Source organism: Mustela lutreola, chromosome 8, assembly GCF_030435805.1.
Source record: "Mustela lutreola isolate mMusLut2 chromosome 8, mMusLut2.pri, whole genome shotgun sequence".
In the NCBI taxonomy this organism is placed as follows: Eukaryota; Metazoa; Chordata; class Mammalia; order Carnivora; family Mustelidae; genus Mustela; species Mustela lutreola.
Genome location: NC_081297.1, coordinates 137,355,168 through 137,372,377, shown reverse-complemented (window position 1 = coordinate 137,372,377; position 17,210 = coordinate 137,355,168). Strand labels below are relative to the sequence as shown.

Here is a 17,210-nt window from a genome sequence, read left to right as displayed (position 1 = left end):
CTTCGTACATAAAACAAAAATCTTAACAGTGCCCACCTCATAGGGTAGTGGGAAGATCAAATGAGATAATGAATATAAAGCACTTTGATGCCCGGCACATAGTAGCTGTTCAGTAAAAAGTGTAATTACTCCTGAACCTTAAGAAAGACACAGCACCTCTAAGATTGACTATCTTTGAAAGCCTGGAGTTGTGTCAGTTGGTTGCCAATGGTCCTCCCTGCTCTAAGAATCTGTGAATTATTTGACTCCAGGTAGATTTTAATTCTCCTTACCCTGGGGAAACTTAAGGGACATCCCCCCATCTTAAGCTTGAAGCAGACAGAGCTGTGCAGGAGATGTACTCAGGTGACTTCAGGGCCCAGAAAGCTGAGGATTTCAAAACAGGTGGCCACAATGACACCTCAGACACCATCTGGCCTTTGAAGGCATCTTAAAATGCCTCTCCAGCTAGGGTTAGAGTTAGGGCTGGGATCAGTGAATTCAGGGTCAAGTTTGGCCTTGAGAGTCTCAGCAGTGTGGTATATTAGACAGACTGGAGTGTTTAGGTGAAACACACCTGTATCTGGATTCAGACAGAAAGGGAGGGGACACACCTGCAGCCCAGGAAGGAGCCAGTACAGAGGGATCTGATCTCTACCCAGCAGCAGTAAAAACCTTTTGAAGGGTTTGAAGCAAGAAGGGGTGTTTGTTCTAAGAGGGAACTTTCTGGAGTGATGGGAATGCCCCCATATTGTGATCAAGTGGTGGTCATAAAGCTGTGCACATATGTAAATATTTATGGAGCTGTACTCTTTAGATATATTCATTTTACTATATGTAAACTATACAGTAACTTTAAATTTTATTTTAATTTAATTCAATTAATTAACATAGAGAATTCTTAGTTTCAGAGGTAGAATTTAGTGATTCATCAGTTGCATATAACACCCAGTGCTCATTCCATCATGTGCCCTCTTTAATGTCTGTCACCCAGCCACCCATTCCCCCCTCCTGCCTCCCCTCTAGTAACCCTCGTTTGTTTCCTAGAGTTAAAAGTCTCTCATGGTTTGTCATCAACTTTGAAAGGAAAAAAAAAAAAAAAAAAAGTATGCTCAGCTAGTAAGAGGCAAAGCCAAGACTCAAATCCACAAAGGGCCGGGATTAGGGGGAGGCGAGTGAGGAAGGAGTACACAAATACAGGGCCGGATTCTGCCTTTATTTAAATTATCAATATTTTGTTCATCAGGCATTGACTTGTACTGAATTTTATTTTTAAAACAATTACACTACATACTCATTTTGATTCCTGAGTTGGGGACATCCCCTTATGGTCCCCCTGGACCAGCCAGCCTCCTCTTCCCTGAGGTTTGAGGAGCTTTGAAGAAGAAACTGCCAAGAGATACTTAGATTGAAGAGCTGGTCAAAAAGGAAGAATGCAACAGAAATTCCCAGAGAGTGACTCTAGCGAAATAGACTGAGAAGCATTTAGAAAGTGTTAAAATAAATCTGTGGATGAATAGAAAAGATAGTGAGAGAAGGGGGTGCTGTTTGGGGCCAGGCTGGAGGGGGGTGGTTAGCTGCTCAGGGAAGAAGCGAACTCCCACTGGCCAGTATCCCCCCCGACTCACCCCATACTTCTTGCTCAAGAAAGCCGGAGCTGGGGACGCCTGGGTGGCTTAGTTGGTTAGGCAGCTGCCTTCGGCTCGGGTCATGGTCCCGGCGTCCTGGGATCGAGTCCCGCATCGGGCTCCTTGCTCGGCGGGGAGTCTGCTTCTCCCTCTGCCTCTGCCTGCCATTCTGTCTGCCTGTGATCGCTCTCTCTCCCTCTGACAAAAAAAAAAAAAAAAAAAAAAAAAAAATTAAAAGAAAGAAAGAAAGCTGGAGCTGGCTGTCCCCAGGATCCAACCCAGGGAGTCTGCCTTTTCAGTCTCTTTCCTAGTTATGTTTGTAATCATCACCCACTCAACCCAAACCTTTCGAGGATAGTTCTTGTCTAAGTTAATGTATTGCCTGGTGCTTTAGGGTTTGAAGATGCTTCTATACATGCTGCCCAGAGGTCAGCGGGGCCTCTCTCCTTACCTCTCTGAGCTCTCGATCTCATTTCTTGAACCTTCATCCTCACCACTTCCTGGGAGATTTACACCAATTCCTGGAAGACCAGGGGTGCCATTCTGCTGTCACTGAGCCGGGGCTCTCACTGGAACCCAGAGCAATTTCTGAGGATACTGGATTTTACCAACTATTTGGGGGGCAAAATGGAAAGGCTAGCACCTGGGGACTTCAGCTTCCATCTCTCGGGTTCCAAACCCCTTTTCCCTCCCAATTTCCTGGCAAGCTCCAGATTCCCTTTCTAATGGGCAGTGATGCCAGAGTCCCCAGGTGTGGGGAGCCATCTGCTGTCCCATTCCCTCCAGAGGGCCTCACTATTCCCCTGGACCTCTTCTCAGGGAGAGAGGAGACTCTGCCTCCAGAGAAAGGCCCTCACTTTTCCATTTCAATAGGAGAACTCAACGTGTGCCAAAGCAAGCATTCCAGGGACAACACAGGTTGTAGAAGGGAGAATTAGGTGTCTCCCCAGTGGTAGACAGAAATTCCAGTGACTTTTCATTTTCTTCTCTCATTTTGTTATCAGAGGAATTGTGGAGCCCACCCCCAGGCCTTCTCTTCAACCTTCTTTTCTCCAGCCCCTTTTGGGCTACACTTGATCAGCACAATGAGAAAAGTGCCTAAGTCCCCCAGGGCAGGCCAGGTGACCCTGCTGCTCCAACCAACCCCAGATGCCTCCCCATGAGTCATCTCTCCCAGCCCAGCTCCCCTCACTTCTCTTTATTCATAAAGAATTTACTTTGTGAAAGAAGAATTTAAACTTTAAATTATATGAGGACACTACGTGGAACATTCTAGAAACATAAACACCACAGGGAAAGGGGGAAAGGCAAAAGGACTTGCTCCCTGCATCATGGAGCCTTTTAAAACTTGATCTTGCCTGTCCACTCTCTCCAGAGGGCTGAGTCCCAAGGCCGAGGGGGCAACAAGTGTGCTGAGGCAGGAGCTGTGGGTCTTCTTTAAAGATACAGAGGTTCCCAAGGGACCAGTGGGCTTCCTGACTTTTTGGGAAAATACTCCTCTGTGTTTGTACAGGGGGACCCTGGTGGTAAGAAGAGATGAGTACGTGTGTGTGTTCAGTGTGTGAATCTTTCTGTGATAACATCACGGAGCTTCCAAGACTGTCTCTGTGTGTCCATGTGTCTGGATGTCTTAGTATGATGATGTGTATCTGGTGTGTGTCTCGGGGCATGGGGACCTCCATGTTTCTAGATAGATGTGTGTATGTTTTCTTCAACTTCTGCATGTGGGACTGTCCCTCTGTTGTGAGGTTTGGGTGGTGTCTCCACAGAAGTCTCGGCTTCTGGGATGTCTGTGTCTCTGTGTGCCTGACGGATGTGTGTGTGTGTGTGGATGTGCAGATGCACGTGTGTGTACAGGGCCAAGGGTGCATGAGTACTTACAGAAGCCACAGCGAGTATACATGCTGTCTCCGCAGAGCAAGCCATCTGTTTTCCTGGTTTTGTTTTTCTCCTCCCCATGGGCTCCATACCCCACTTGAAAACAAAGGGAGCTTAAAAAGCGCAGCCCTTCCTGTGTTCCCAAATGTTCAGAATGCTGCGGTGAGCTCACGCGGTGCCAGCTTGGATGCCCAGCCCTGCCACTGCCGCAGGAAGCCACCAGCCTGCTGGGCCACCACCACCCACTTACATAAGCCTTTGGGAGGAGCGTGGGCAAGAGGGAGGGGCCCATAGCTCACAGCACCCCAGCTCCTGAGCCATTACTGGGTCCCACCAGAGACCTGACAGCCCACGCGGGGTGCAGGTATCCCTGGGGTCTTCCTTCAAAGAGGAGGGCTCCCTGGGAGTGGTGGCAGGGGACACACATGGAAATTATTACTAACCAGGTATCCAGGGAACTAAATTTCCAGCTTTACCATGTCAGTTCTATGCAGAAACCAACGTTTTAGTCATTGGAACACACATTTACTAAATAGCTACTATGTGTCAGGCACTGTGAAAGTAAGACTACTCAGCTTTGCCCTCCCAGGATTTATTTCCCCCGCTGCCCCTTCCCTGGGGGCCCCTCGGGGTCCTCCAATGTAACATGAGGAAGTTGAGCTGGACTCCTCCAAAGCCTCTTCCAGCTGGGAAAGTCTGTGATTCTTAGAATGGCAGCTTGGTGACTCTACACTCCTGTGCTGCTTCTCCCTTCACCGTTCCCTGATTAGAGCAGGTCAAGTGTCCCCTTCCCTCCCACCTCTGCAGATGTTCATCCACATTCCTCCCTCCCCTCCTTCCCTCTGAAAAACAAGCTGTCAGTCCTTCACTCAGAAGTATAAATCTCTCCTCTCCCTTGTCTACACTTTCATGGGGTTCCCAGGCTTCATCTCATCCCATCTCCTGCCAGGGCAGTCAAAGCCCTCCCAGGCCTGGCTCCACCCAACTTTCCCATCTTGGGCCCCACATCATCTCCCCCCTGCCCCTGTGCCCCGCCACACTCTGCTACATGCACGCCCTCCTCCCTGCCCCGGCTTCTTCACAAACCATTCCCTCTAACTGCCTGGAACACTCTTTCTTCCCCACCCCAACCAATTCCTATCTTTGGAGATCCTAGTCAAACTTCAAGGCCCATCTCAAACACCTTGTTTTTCATCAGGCCTTTCTTGATCCCTCCTGTCCCTTCCCCGGGAGATGGGAGTCGTCCTTTTTGAAACCTTTTCTATGATGCTGCATAGTTGGCCTTTCCTTTGGTCATCTGTGTCTTTGTCTATTACCCTAAACATGACTGAGATCCTTGAAACTGATGGTCAGGAAATGTGTCTTTCTTGCACTTAAATCCCCATGCAGGGCCTATCGCAGGTGTCCTGCAAGTGTCTGCACAGTCCAGTGGTCTAGGTGTGGCACTCAGCCACGGAATGTCAAGATCTGGGTATCCCAGGTGGAAAGAATGGCATTGCTGGGGAAGGAAGTGGGCAAAGAGGAAAAGAGGGACCTCAGAAATCACAGCCCAGTATTCGACTCATTACTGTCCCTGTGATGGGACTGAGACCTTCAACACCTCCCATACCCTAAAGGGCCTGAAACTAGGGAGAAAGTTCATGAATGCTGAAGTGGCCTATTTATTCCATCCAGATCACAACTTTTCCCAAAACAAAAAGAAAGGGAGTGTCATGTGTCAGGAAGACTGTGGGCCAGTAGTGGTGGGCCAAGGGTGGCAACCTTGAGCACCTCTGGGCCAACAATTGCCTGGAGCCAGCTGGAGAGATGGGAGTGGGTGGTGGCAAATAGAATTACATGTCCCAACCAAAAGAAGCTGGCCATGCCTCCAGAAACATGGGCACGTCAGTGGCGAGATCCCCAAAGATTATTTAAGAAAAGCCTTATATCCAAGTTTTCATATAAAATCCACTTTATAAGTGTTGGCAAGTTATTTAATGAAAAAAAAAATCAATAACACCGGGTAGGCCCAAAGAAAGAGATCTGCAGGCCACATTCAGCCCATGTACTGCCAAATCAAGACTACTACTAAGGTCCGTGCCAAGTTTACTGAGTAATGTGATTGTGACTGACTCCCCGCTGAGGCAGTCTGACACCCACTCAAACTAGAGAAAATGTCTCCTGTTCTGCTAAACCAATCATGGGTGCATAAAGGGAGCTGATGAGGGGTAGAAGAATGTCTGGAATGTCTTCATGCTCCTTGAAGCCAAGATCTTTGCTTCCCTTGGGTGCCATGATGATGCTACACCCTCCCAGGGGATCAGTCACTGACCAGCTCCTCGGAGCATGCAGGTTTGCTCTCCTCTGGCCCCAAGCTTTCGCATTACATGGTGCCACCTTTCTTTCTGTTTGGGGGAAAGTTGTGTTCTAGGGGGAATATGTAGACCACCTTAATACCTGTGATCTTTCTTCCCAAGTTCAGGCCCTTTTGGGTATAGGAGATGTTACCTTGGGTATCATAACCGAAAGGACAGACAGAAGGCTTGGATCAGTCACCACCTTTCTATGACTTGAACAAATGACTTCCCCTTTCTGAGCTGCGTGTTCTCCTCTGCACATTGAGTAGACTAGACTAGAGCACCTTTGTGGTGCCTTCCAGCCCCTGGCCAAGGAAGTGTTAACCCTTGATCCCATGAGGTCTGGACCCCACGCTGTGGCAAGAGGGAATTCCTATCAGCAGTGCCCAGGCCTTGCCCCAACCTCACACCGTCACAGCTTCCTGCAGGCATCTGGCCACCAACGGGCCAGCCACAGTCCTTACATCCCTTTGCAAAGAGTAGTAGCCACACTTTATCAGAAGTATGGAGTAGGTATCAACCGTTAGAAGGCTGCTGGACAGGGCCTAGAGGGGCTTGTTGGGAGGAATTGTGAGGAGTTGGCCCAGGGGAGAAGCCAAGGCAGCTAGAATGACAGGATGGCACCCCAGCAAATGATTTCCAATGGAAATGAAAGTATTCCAATATTTTAACAACTGGTATAGCCAGGCAGGTGCATATGCACTGATAGGTACTCAGCCCTTGTCAGAATGCTGCCCTTCCTGTGTACAGCAATGCCGACCCAGATGCCAGCAACAGATTGGAAAGTGAACCCTCCTCCCAGCCTCTGGGGACCTCACGGAGCCCACTCCTCCCTCACAAGCTTGCTTCACTCCAGGGCCCCCACCCCAGGCCTCCCTGGGCATTGGCAAAGAGCAGGCACCATTCCAAACCCTGACTTCATGCTGACCATCAAATCCCCAAGCCAGGGAGGGAGCAATGATGTCATTGTCCCTGTGTTTCAGAAAAGCAATAATCAGACTCGGAAGAGGATCAACTTTCAAGACAGAAGGCCAAACAGTTTATCTTGGCAAAGGCCTCCAAGGATTGCCTCATAGAAAGAAAGGGTTGGCATGCTCATGTGCATCATTTATTATGAGCTGGGAATCCACAGTGTCCTTGGAGTCAGGAAAACCTCGGGGACCCTATTGAGATGGAGGATGTCGAATCTTAAACAAATGACCATTAGTGTCATCTCTTACCGTCAGAACCCTCTCTAGGGGAAGGAGGGGGCACCTCAAAGCTCAAGGAGGAGCCTCTTGGCACAACAGAGTTGTGCCACCCCACCCTGGGCCGGAGTCCCCTCTTATTATTATAAAGATGTCACCAGTTTTCTCAATTTGAACAAGTTCCATGAAGGCCAGAGACCTTGTTCACTACTGTATCCTGGCATTTTGTATGGAGTTAAGAAACCAATCAGTATTGGCTGAATGAATGGCAAAAGGAATGATCAGTGAATTGGGAAAAGTGTTCCTGGATTCTAGGCATCGGGGTCAGGTGGGAAGTGTATCCAGGTTCACCACCTGGGCTTGAGCAGGCAGGTGGGGGGAGGAGAGGTGTTGCCATTGATTGGTACCGGTGTGCGTTACATATCTTCAAGGATCTATCCTTTGACAACCTCTGACTCCTTTCTTCCCCTGGATCATAGATCTTGTCTTTGCACTTCTGCTAAAGTCTTTATGCTTACCCTTAGAGCTATCTGGTCAACCTTTCGAAGTTTAAACACCATTGATAAGGCTCCACTTCTGGCAAATATGTTTGAGAAGAGCAAGTCTCCCCCACCACCCATTCTAAATCATACTTCCGCTGGGCTGTATGTAATCTGAGCTCAGTCACTTCAATGACCTTGAGCATGACACTTCACCCTTCTGGTCCTCAGTTTCCCCTTCTACAAAAAATACATATAAAGTAGAAGTGTTCTGTGTACTTAACTTTTAGAGGGCAGTGTCACCACCCCCTTTTAGAAACACAAGAAGCCCACTGAGCCTCTCCTTGAGAAATACAATTCCTTAAACGTAGAAGGGAACATTTTTGTACCTAGTTTCCAGAAGTCCGCAGCCCCTTGCAGCTGGTGAAGGAGCCCAGGGTCAGAGCCTTTTGGACTTGCTGAGCTGTAAGTCCTTCTTGGCCCTGACTTTCTGGAATGTTAACCCAAGTGTGGCTGTGAGAAAATACATTCCAGCTGCCCTTCTCCCCGGTCACCTCAAGCCCCCCTCTGAGCTGCCCCTCATGGGTGAAGGAACTTGGGCTTCACTAATGACCCCAAACACAGCCCTTCTTCTCAAGATCCACACCTCAACTCAATAAAGGTAGGCCTCACGGAAATGAGGCAGGAAGTGAAAGGAGCGCCAGGCAGCTCAGCCCTAAAAGGAATTTCCTCTCCTCTGCTTCTCCTTCCTATTTGGTCTTTCAAGATTTTGACAAAGGTGGAAACAGAGGAGGGAAAAAAAGTGCTGAGACTTTTTTTGATCGAGGTGCAGAGAAAGAGGTGGAAAGGTACCACAAAAATAGAGAGGTCAGGCATGGGGACACAGGGCAGGGGACACTGACGAGCATGGGTGGGGCCTCAGTGCATTCTCCAGGACAAATTGGACTTTTCCAGCCCGCTGATTTTTGAAAGCTGTTTCCGAAGCTGGACTAATCCAGCCCAGCTGTGAGATGATAAGTAAACAGGGCCTTTGTGGAGATCCAGAGCACCCCTTCTTAGCTTGTACTTCCAGAGCTCACTCCATCCTTTCTGCAGGGAAGGCAATGAGGTGTCAAGGTCAGGCAGGTGAAGTTGAACCTGAGTCCGGGTGCAGCCCTACCTGTCACCACTCTCAAACCTGGCTGGTGTCACCTGGGCATCAGGATGCTCACACAGATCTGAGTAAAGATGCCTGCCCCCCTTTCTGTTAGCTGGGTAAACTTAGGTGTGCTTCTTCATCTTTCTGAGGCTCAGGGTTCCCATCTGCAAAATGGCCACAGTAATTCCTATGTGGTAGAGTTACAGGGCAGTATAAATGAGAAATAAAAGTGAAAGTCCTGCACGCAGTGTTCAACCCAGAACTGGCCTCTCTTGGCTACACCCATAGCTCCTTTATCCTTCTCTCTGGAGGAGAGACTAACATATGTGGAGACCTTGAGTGAATTAGGAAAGAGACAACCCCTCTGAGGGGGGTGACTTGGAAAAGGCTGCTTTCCTTCAAGCTGAAAAAGCAGTCTCCAGTGCCAGATGCACACGTGGCTCAGTAAATGAATACCCATTCTGCCTCCCCTCACCAGCCAGGCACCCTGGTGCAGACCACCACCCACACAGCTGTGAGCAAACAGCAATCGCAAAACCCAGCTGCCCTGCTAGCCCTTGGGCTGAGAATTTTTTCTGATAGAGCTCCAGTCCTTTAGCAACGTCACTGATCCCCTTTTAAGATGCCTAGCAAGTGTTAAAATTGGAGAAAGGCATTTTCACCTGGGTTCCTGGTCCATTCCTGCCCTAAGAAGGAGGCAGAAGGAGGCAAAGGTAGCCAGGACCCAGCCTTACCTTGCCCTCAAGACAGTGCTGTGCTGCCCCACTGTTCTAAAGGGGCAGCCCCTGCCCTTTAACTCGCGGGAACTCTCCTGCTGCTCTCATGCTAGCCCCGAGCGCACCAGGCTCAGAACCCAGCATCACTTTTTTTTTTTTTTTAAGATTTTTTTATTTATTTGAGAGAGAAGAAGCACGAGAAAGGGAAGGTTTAGAGGGAGAAGCAGACTCCCTACCGAGAAGGGAGACTGATGCAGGACTCGATCCTGGGACTCCAGGACGCTTAACCTACTAAGCTCAAGACAGACGCTTAACCTACTAAGCCACCTAGGCACTCCCAGCATCACTTTCGTTGCACTGTCTTGGCCAAAGAAAGTCACAAGGCCATCCCACATTCAAGGGGTGGGGGGAAATAGACTCCATCTTTTGTTGGAAAGGACCTGTAAAGTCACATTGCAAAGACGTGGATATAGGGAAGCCAATAACTGGGAACATCGGTGCAAGCAATCTACCATGAGTTGGGACTGTGTCTAATGCTACTGGAGCCTGTGTTTTCGAAACCAAAATTTGGGATTTAAGAGCCGATCATGTGACACAATATTTTCAAATGGGGCTGTCTAGGAGGCACAGTCATACTTGCAGCTCCACACCACCCTAACACAGCCCAGCCCAGCAGCCTCTCCTCAACACATGTTCCCTGATGATCTGGCCACTTTAAAAAACCTGACATTTTAAACAAGGATGAAACTCCTGTGTACATTTTGGGATCAAAGGCTGGTTTTCATTAGCAGTCCCTGAACCTTATAGGACTTCAGATCTAGAAGCCATTTAAAGTGATATCTTTTATTTTATAAATGAATAAATTTAAGAGGTAAGGTAACTTAGCCAAGATCACATGGTCTGAGAAACCAATGTTTCTCAAAACTTAACATTGTACACAAATCCCCTGAGCATCTTGCCAAAGGCAGCATCTGGCCAGTAGGTCTGGGGTTGGGCTGGGGTTTTGAATTTCTGACAAGAGCCCTGATACCACTGGTCCAAGAACCCCACTTTGGGTATCAGAGCTCAACAGATCCTGGAGAGAGGAGATGATAGGTAGACACCTGCGTTTAGATCCTCTTTATTCTTTTGCATTCCTTCACTTCGACCCATTTTACCAATGAGTAAACTACAGTTCAGAAAGGAAGTATTGGCTCCCTGAAATTTTGCAGACAAGGACCCGCTTTCCTCCATCAGTAAGCAGCTGTCAGGGAGGTGAGCTCAAGAAGTCGTGGACCACTTTGAATTTCCGGTTCCTCGACATAGGGGTGTTCTTCCCGGCTGCGACCTCAAGCTGTGGGCCATCTTTTCACTTGTTGGGGACTCATAGTGCTGGCCCAGGGGTCTTTAAGTCCCAAGAGCTGGGATTGTCCTGTCTGGTTAGTGATTTAGGAGCTTGGCAGCCTCTGTTGTTCTATTATGTGGCCTCTGAACATTCCGTCCAACGGCCTGTTGGCACGCCACGCATTTTCAAAATGAAAGGAGGAAAAAATGAACATTGCCCTTGCTCATTTGCCTAATCTAAAAGCGTCAAGAAGCTTTTTTTAGAAGGGGGAAAAACATCATCCATTCTGAAATGGAGGAAGCATCTCATCAAGGAACCAAGAGAGAGATGGAGACATAAGTTTCAAGGGCTGGCATATTAATGGACAAACCCTGTGCCTGGCCTGTTTTTTCCCATCTCCTTTCAGCTCAGAAACCGCTGCCTTTTTGGAAGCTCTTGTGCTAAGAGGAAATTGCTTTTTCCGAAAGGGAGAACCAACCCCCCCTCACCCACCTCCGGCACTGGTGTCCTGCAATTTCACATCAGTTTAGACCAACCCGCAGACATTTATGAAAGGGCTATGTGATGGATCAGGTGTTGTGCAGGACTGAGTCATTCCTTCCTCAAAGATTTCATGATCAGAGACGGCCCTGTGCTGTACATTCACCCATTCGCTCAACCATCGGCTATTACCAGGAATTGGGCCGGCTCCAGGGATAGGGAGGGAGGAAGATGGGCATGGTCTGGCCATACCTCGTCTAGCCGGAGAGGCAGTAAGTAATTCTTATTGACCTATCACAATAAGGAATTACTTGTGACAAGGAGCTGTAATTGAGCCTGATGCTGGGAAAACAAAGATGAAGGAGATCTTGTTGACATCCATCCCTCCCTTCTGTCCCCGGGGCCACTGACTTAGCTTGGGTCCTCTACCTGCCCCCATCCCTTCTCCCCAAGCACACCCACACCCCTTCCATCTTCTAGATGTGAGCTTTCCCAAATGTGAATCTAACGGTGTCAGTCTCCTGCTACAGATTTCTCCCTGGACTCCCTGTCATTTGTGGGATTCGGTCCAAACCTCTCAGAATAGTGTACATGGCTTTTCACAATTTGGCTCCAATCTACTTTTCAGCCCATGATCCCCCTTCCTCTTCATTCATCCTCTCTCACAATGAGGGACATCCTGGGGCCATCCTAGGGCCCCTCAAAGCCACTCAGAATAAGGGAGGCCTCTCTAAAACATGTTGTTTTATTATGGAAATTTTCAAAGAAAGTAGAGAAAGATGATGACCATCCATGTCCCCATCACTGCAGTGCATGCCCAGTCTTGTCACCTCTACACCCCCAGGATTATTTTAAAGCAAACCCAATCCTTTTATCTGAATATACTTCAGGGTGTGTTTCTGAAAGGCAAAGACAATCCTTCAGTTTTTTGAGACACCAGGTTTATTTTTTTGAAATTCCAGAACAGGATAACCACAGTTGTGGTACAGGTTTAATTTGTACATCTAACAAACCATTGTTGTTAACACACACACACACACACACACACACACACACACACACGACTGTGTGTATATCCTCATTTAGAAAAAACATTAATGAGCCCAGCCCAAATTTGAGGGTCTTGTTAAATATGAAACTCTGACCAGCCCTGCTGTCCCAAGATCACCCTCCACTGACCTTCTACTCCTGCAGTTGCCCTGATGTTTCCTAAGTCCTCCAAGAATTTTCACACCCTTATGCTTTTTCTTTGGGGACACTCTGCCTGAAAAGCCTTTTCTCCACTTGGCAAACTCTTATTTAACCAGCAAAGCCTGGTGTAAATGTCTCCTTGTCCATGAGACTTCTTCCAGCAATCCCTCTCCCTCACAGATGATACTCTTCTTTGCTTCTATAGCATTTCCTTCATAATTTTCTTGAATGTTTACATTATTGAGTTGAAATCATTCGTTTATAGATCTTATAATAACCTGTGAGCCCCTGAGGGTAGGGTCCTCTCTATGAGAGGCAGTGTTCCCAAATCATGGACTCTGGCCTCCGCCAACGTGGGCAAGATGTTTAATTCAGTCTTCAATATTTCACTTGCGAATTAAGGATGATAACAGCAGAATTAGGATGAATGCTCAGGAGGACGAAGTAAGAGGGGCCCATTCAGCTGTTGTGGAACCTGCCTCGTGTAGACACCGAATAATTTTTGGCCTCTATAATCCGTGGCCAGCATGACTCCTTCCTTAAAGGAAGGAAGTCCTACATCCAGAGACATGTCTTAGTCTTCGGCACAAGGTCCCAGTGTCTGCTCGGGTCCTGATAGTTTTACCCTCTGGGAGAGATGGTGGAAATTTCCCTGCTCATTCCCTGCAACGCTGCCCTGGGCTCCTGCTCAGCCCTCACTTTCTCTCTCTCCATGCAGGAGAGCCAGTCCTGGGAACCATGCCCCTTTCCCTCAGGGTCTCCTCCATAGACCTGGACAGTGTTGTTCTCCCTCCACCTCCCAGCTGGGTACAAAGGAGCACTCCCCTCTTCTCCCACTCGCCCAGAACCCGAGTCATCCAGCATTCCCTGGAAACTTCAGGAACTGGGAATTGCCATCTTCCAGGCCATTTGTGACCCTGGGTGGGTCTCACGGCTTTTCCTTCGGCTGCATCCACTTGCACACCTTCAGTGGAGAACTTACGGAGACTCGGCCCCATTGCCCTCCCCCGACTGTTGTGGAGATGCTGTCCCCATCCTGCTTGGGCACCCACCCTTCTCCCCGGGGCGCCTGATCCGTTGCAGAGGCGTGGAAGGGAGGCTGAGAACAACCCTCAAACCGACCCTCCTCTCCCCACATCTCTGCTCCTGCAGGCAAGTGGAGGTGAAGAATCTGCCTGCTATCTTCTCTGAACCTTGGGGTGACATTATCTGGCTTTAAAACAGCCTCACCGCAAGATTTTGAGACCAAGTTCCTTCCTTTATCCAAGTGAGCACTCCCCTACAGCACACTCCCAAACGGAGAGCAGCGTTTCCACCTGGTGGCTGTTCTCACTTCCACTAGAACAGGCAGAACTGGGATGGCACGGTGGCCTTGACCACTGTGGCTGTGACTGTTGTCTGCCTTCTCTCCCCTCTCACTCTTCCCTGTCCATTTGCACGTGTCCAGGGTTTTTGTTTGGCTCCAGCGGAAAATGCGGAACAGCACTGAGCAGAGCGTCTGTCTCGGGCAAGCCCCAATAAAAAACGGGCACAGTTTTAAAGCTTCCCACCATTATTCCTCAGGGAACAGTATTTTTTTTTTTTCAACGTTTGTCTGAAACTTGCAGAATAAAAGCCTCCTTGGAGGCAAGGCGCTGCTCCCATGGGACAGGCACAGCGTGTGTTCCATAGAAAACATTTTTTTTTTTTTTAAAGTGGAGAAGACGGGGGCTGGGGCAGAAATACTTCTGAATTGGCAAGAGGGCCTCACCCCAGAGTTTAAGGCTTGGTTTTGAAGCTTCATTCTGGAGCATTGGGCAAGTACCTTCTCCCTGCATCTCAGTTTCCTTATTGATGAAGCAAAGGCAATGCTTTCCCTCTCTTAACATCTTTCGCATAACCAGAGAGGCAGGGTGCCTGTGGCTCAGTCAGTTAAGTGTCTGCCTTCAGCTCAGGTCATGATCCCGTGGTCCTGGAATAGAGCCCAATAACGGGCTCCCTGCTCAGCAGGGAGCCTGCTTCTCCCTCTCCCCCTGCCTTCTGCTCCCCCTGCTTATGCTCTCTTAAATAAATGAATGGATGGATGGATGAATGAATAAATAAATAAATAAGTGAATAAATAAATAAATACAATCTTTAAAAGAAATAAATAACCACGGAGGCAGAGCAAAGCGGGGGCTGGAGGGTGCTAGTTGGAGACATGACCCTGCACAGGATCTCTGTCTCTCTGACCTATATCCTCGTATAGGGAAGAAGTTCTGTTGTGCGGATTGGTCCCAACCCACGTCTGACCGCCTCCGGTAGGACAATGCTTATCTTACTATCAGATCGGGCAGGAAACACCAGTGTATAGTGCCATGAGGAAGAGTAGGCAGGGGTGAGCTTCGAGGGCTATCAGATCCCTCCATGGTGTCCAAACAGAGCTCTTGATTCTAGGCCAGGAAGGAGCCAGAAAGACCCTCATCCACCTCTGTCTTCAGGCTCAGATTCATCACCTCGGGACAGCCTTCCCCATTGCCAACACACATCCATCGACTGCAGACCTTTGGCCACATGGGTCACCCCTTAAACCCTTGCCAGCCTTTAACTTGGAAGACCAGGTTGCTCTTGGCAGGTGTCACCTTGGAAAGCCTGGAGCAGGGAGATGGGGAGACACAGAAGCAGTTGGAGAACAGCAGGAGGTTAAGAATAATACCAACAGCTAGCATGGTTCCAGCCCTCCCTGACATGCACAGCCAAGTGCTTGGCACAGAAAAGTGAAATAACTTGCCCAAGGACACACAGCTCGGCAATGGTAGAGCCCCGTGCACAGCCCAGACAGCTGCACCCAAGTGCTCACTATGCTTTGTATTCTCCTCCATAGATGGAAGGAAGCGGGAAGGAGAGGCTAAAGGAAGGGTGGTGCCCTGGTGGGGCCCAGATAAGGATAGAGATACCAAAAGTGTACTGAGCTCCTGGAACGATGGGAAGTTCGATGCCAGGGAGAGAGCATCTCTAAAAGTAGCGCAGTTGGTCAGTACTGATAATGATGGTGGTGGCAGTAATGAGAATATTTATATTTATACAGCTCTCAGCACTCTGTTCCTACATTCATTTGCTGAGTTCTATCAACATATACTGGCCACCTGCTGTGTGTTGGGCAAACAATGAACAAAATGAATACTGGCCTTGCCCTCATGGAGCTCAACAATAAACATGAAAATAAACATATAAGGCCAATCACAATTTTAGCTTTGGTGGTAGGATTATAAAATCCACCCCTCAAAGCTTCCTCTCTGAATGGTTTCAAAGGTACCCATAAGTGTTTGGATAACTTAGGTCATTTTCAGAAGGGAAGGGATAACAGGTTTGTAAGGAAAAGGGAGAACCAGGGGTAACTTTCTTTCTCTTATTCTACTCATGGATACCCCATACCAGCATTTCTTGAAACTTCCTTCTTTGGCTCCTAAACATCTTTCTTAGCCCTTCCCTTTATCAGCTTGTTTATGGGATGACAAAGTCAGTAAGAATGTGCTAGAAGCTGAGGTCTTGCTTGCTTCAGTAATTGGCCCAATGATCTGGCTCAGGCTCTCTGTTTGCAAGGGCTGAAGAAACAATGGGGAGTAGAGCAGACAAGGCAGGATGCAGATACCTGCCAGCCAGTGTTGGTTTACCAGTAAAAAAATCCGCTTCCCTCCCAAATAGTATACATTCATGAGATGCCCAGCTGGCTAATATAATTCTTTCTGATCCAAAGTATTATCCTTGTTCACTGAAACTTGCTAAGACATTCATTTGCCTTCATGGTTTGCAGTCACTGGAAATACACAACCAGACCATTCCAAGGTGTATTTAAAAATCAGGCACCATCCACACAATGGAATATTATTTGGCAATAAAAAGGAATGAAGTCCTGACACCTGCTACAGCATGCATGAACCTGGAAAACATTATGCTCAGTGAAAGAAGTCAGTTGCAAAAGGTCATGGGCTGAATGATTCTATTTATACGACATTTCCAGGATATGCAAATTCATAGAGACAGAAAGTAGACCATTGGCTGCCAGGGGCTAGAGGGAGGGGTGACTAGGGAGTGACTGCTAATGGACATGGGATTTCTTCCTGAGTGATGAGAATGTTCTGGAGTCAGATGATAGTGATAATATTTGCACAGCTCCGTGACTATCCTACACTGAATTTCTACTATAAAAAGGTGAATTTTAGGGTGCCTGGGTGGCTCAGTGGGTTAAGCCACTGCCTTCGGCTCAGGTCACGATCTCAGGGTCCTGGAATCGAGTCCCACATCGGGCTTTCTGCTCAGCAGGGGGCCTGCTTCCCTTCCTCTCTCTCTGCCTGCCTCTCTGCCTACTTGTGATCTCTCTCTCTGTCAAATTTAAAAAAAAAAAGTCTTTAAAAAAGGTGAATTTTATGGTATAGAAATTATACCTCAATAAAGCTGTTATTAAAAAAGAGTCGGGAAGGGGCGCCTAGGTGGCTCAGTGGGTTAAGCCTCTGCCTTCAGCTCGGGTCATGATCCCAGGGTCCTGGGATCGAGCCCCGCATCGGGCTCTCTGCTCCGCAGGGAGCCTGCTTCCTCCTCCCTCTCTGCCTGCCTCTCTGCCTACTTGTGATCTCTGTCTGTCAAATAAATAAATAAAACCTTAAAAAAAAAAAAAAAAGTCAGGAAGCCTGAGTGGTTCAATGGGCTAAGCATCTGTCTTCGGCTCAGGTCATAAACTCTGCTTCCTGGGATTGAGCCCCATGGTGGGCTCCCTGCTCAGCAGGGGGTCTGCTTCTCCCTCTCCCACCACCCCCACCCCCCACTGCCACCAACTTGTGCACTTGAGCTCTCTCCCTTTCCGAAATAAATAAATAAAATATTTTTTAAAGTTGGATACTATCATTGCAGCTGTAATG

At 48.3% G+C, this 17,210-nt stretch overlaps 1 protein-coding gene and 1 long non-coding RNA gene across 5 annotated transcripts in view; one reads left to right on the top strand and one right to left on the bottom strand.

Annotated features, from left to right (window-relative positions):
• Nucleotides 1-3,657, bottom strand: part of LOC131839392 (uncharacterized) — a 34,531-nt gene extending 30,874 nt beyond the window's left edge. For all 4 annotated transcript variants that reach the window (XR_009356940.1, XR_009356942.1, XR_009356941.1 and 1 more), the window contains exons 1-2: nucleotides 3,489-3,657; nucleotides 1,608-1,805 (exon numbers count right to left, since the gene is read on the bottom strand). This is a non-coding gene — a long non-coding RNA (uncharacterized LOC131839392). The remainder of the gene's footprint in view (nucleotides 1-1,607; nucleotides 1,806-3,488) is intronic.
• Nucleotides 1-17,210, top strand: part of SYN3 (synapsin III) — a 455,052-nt gene that overhangs the window by 349,371 nt on the left and 88,471 nt on the right. The window lies entirely within an intron of this gene.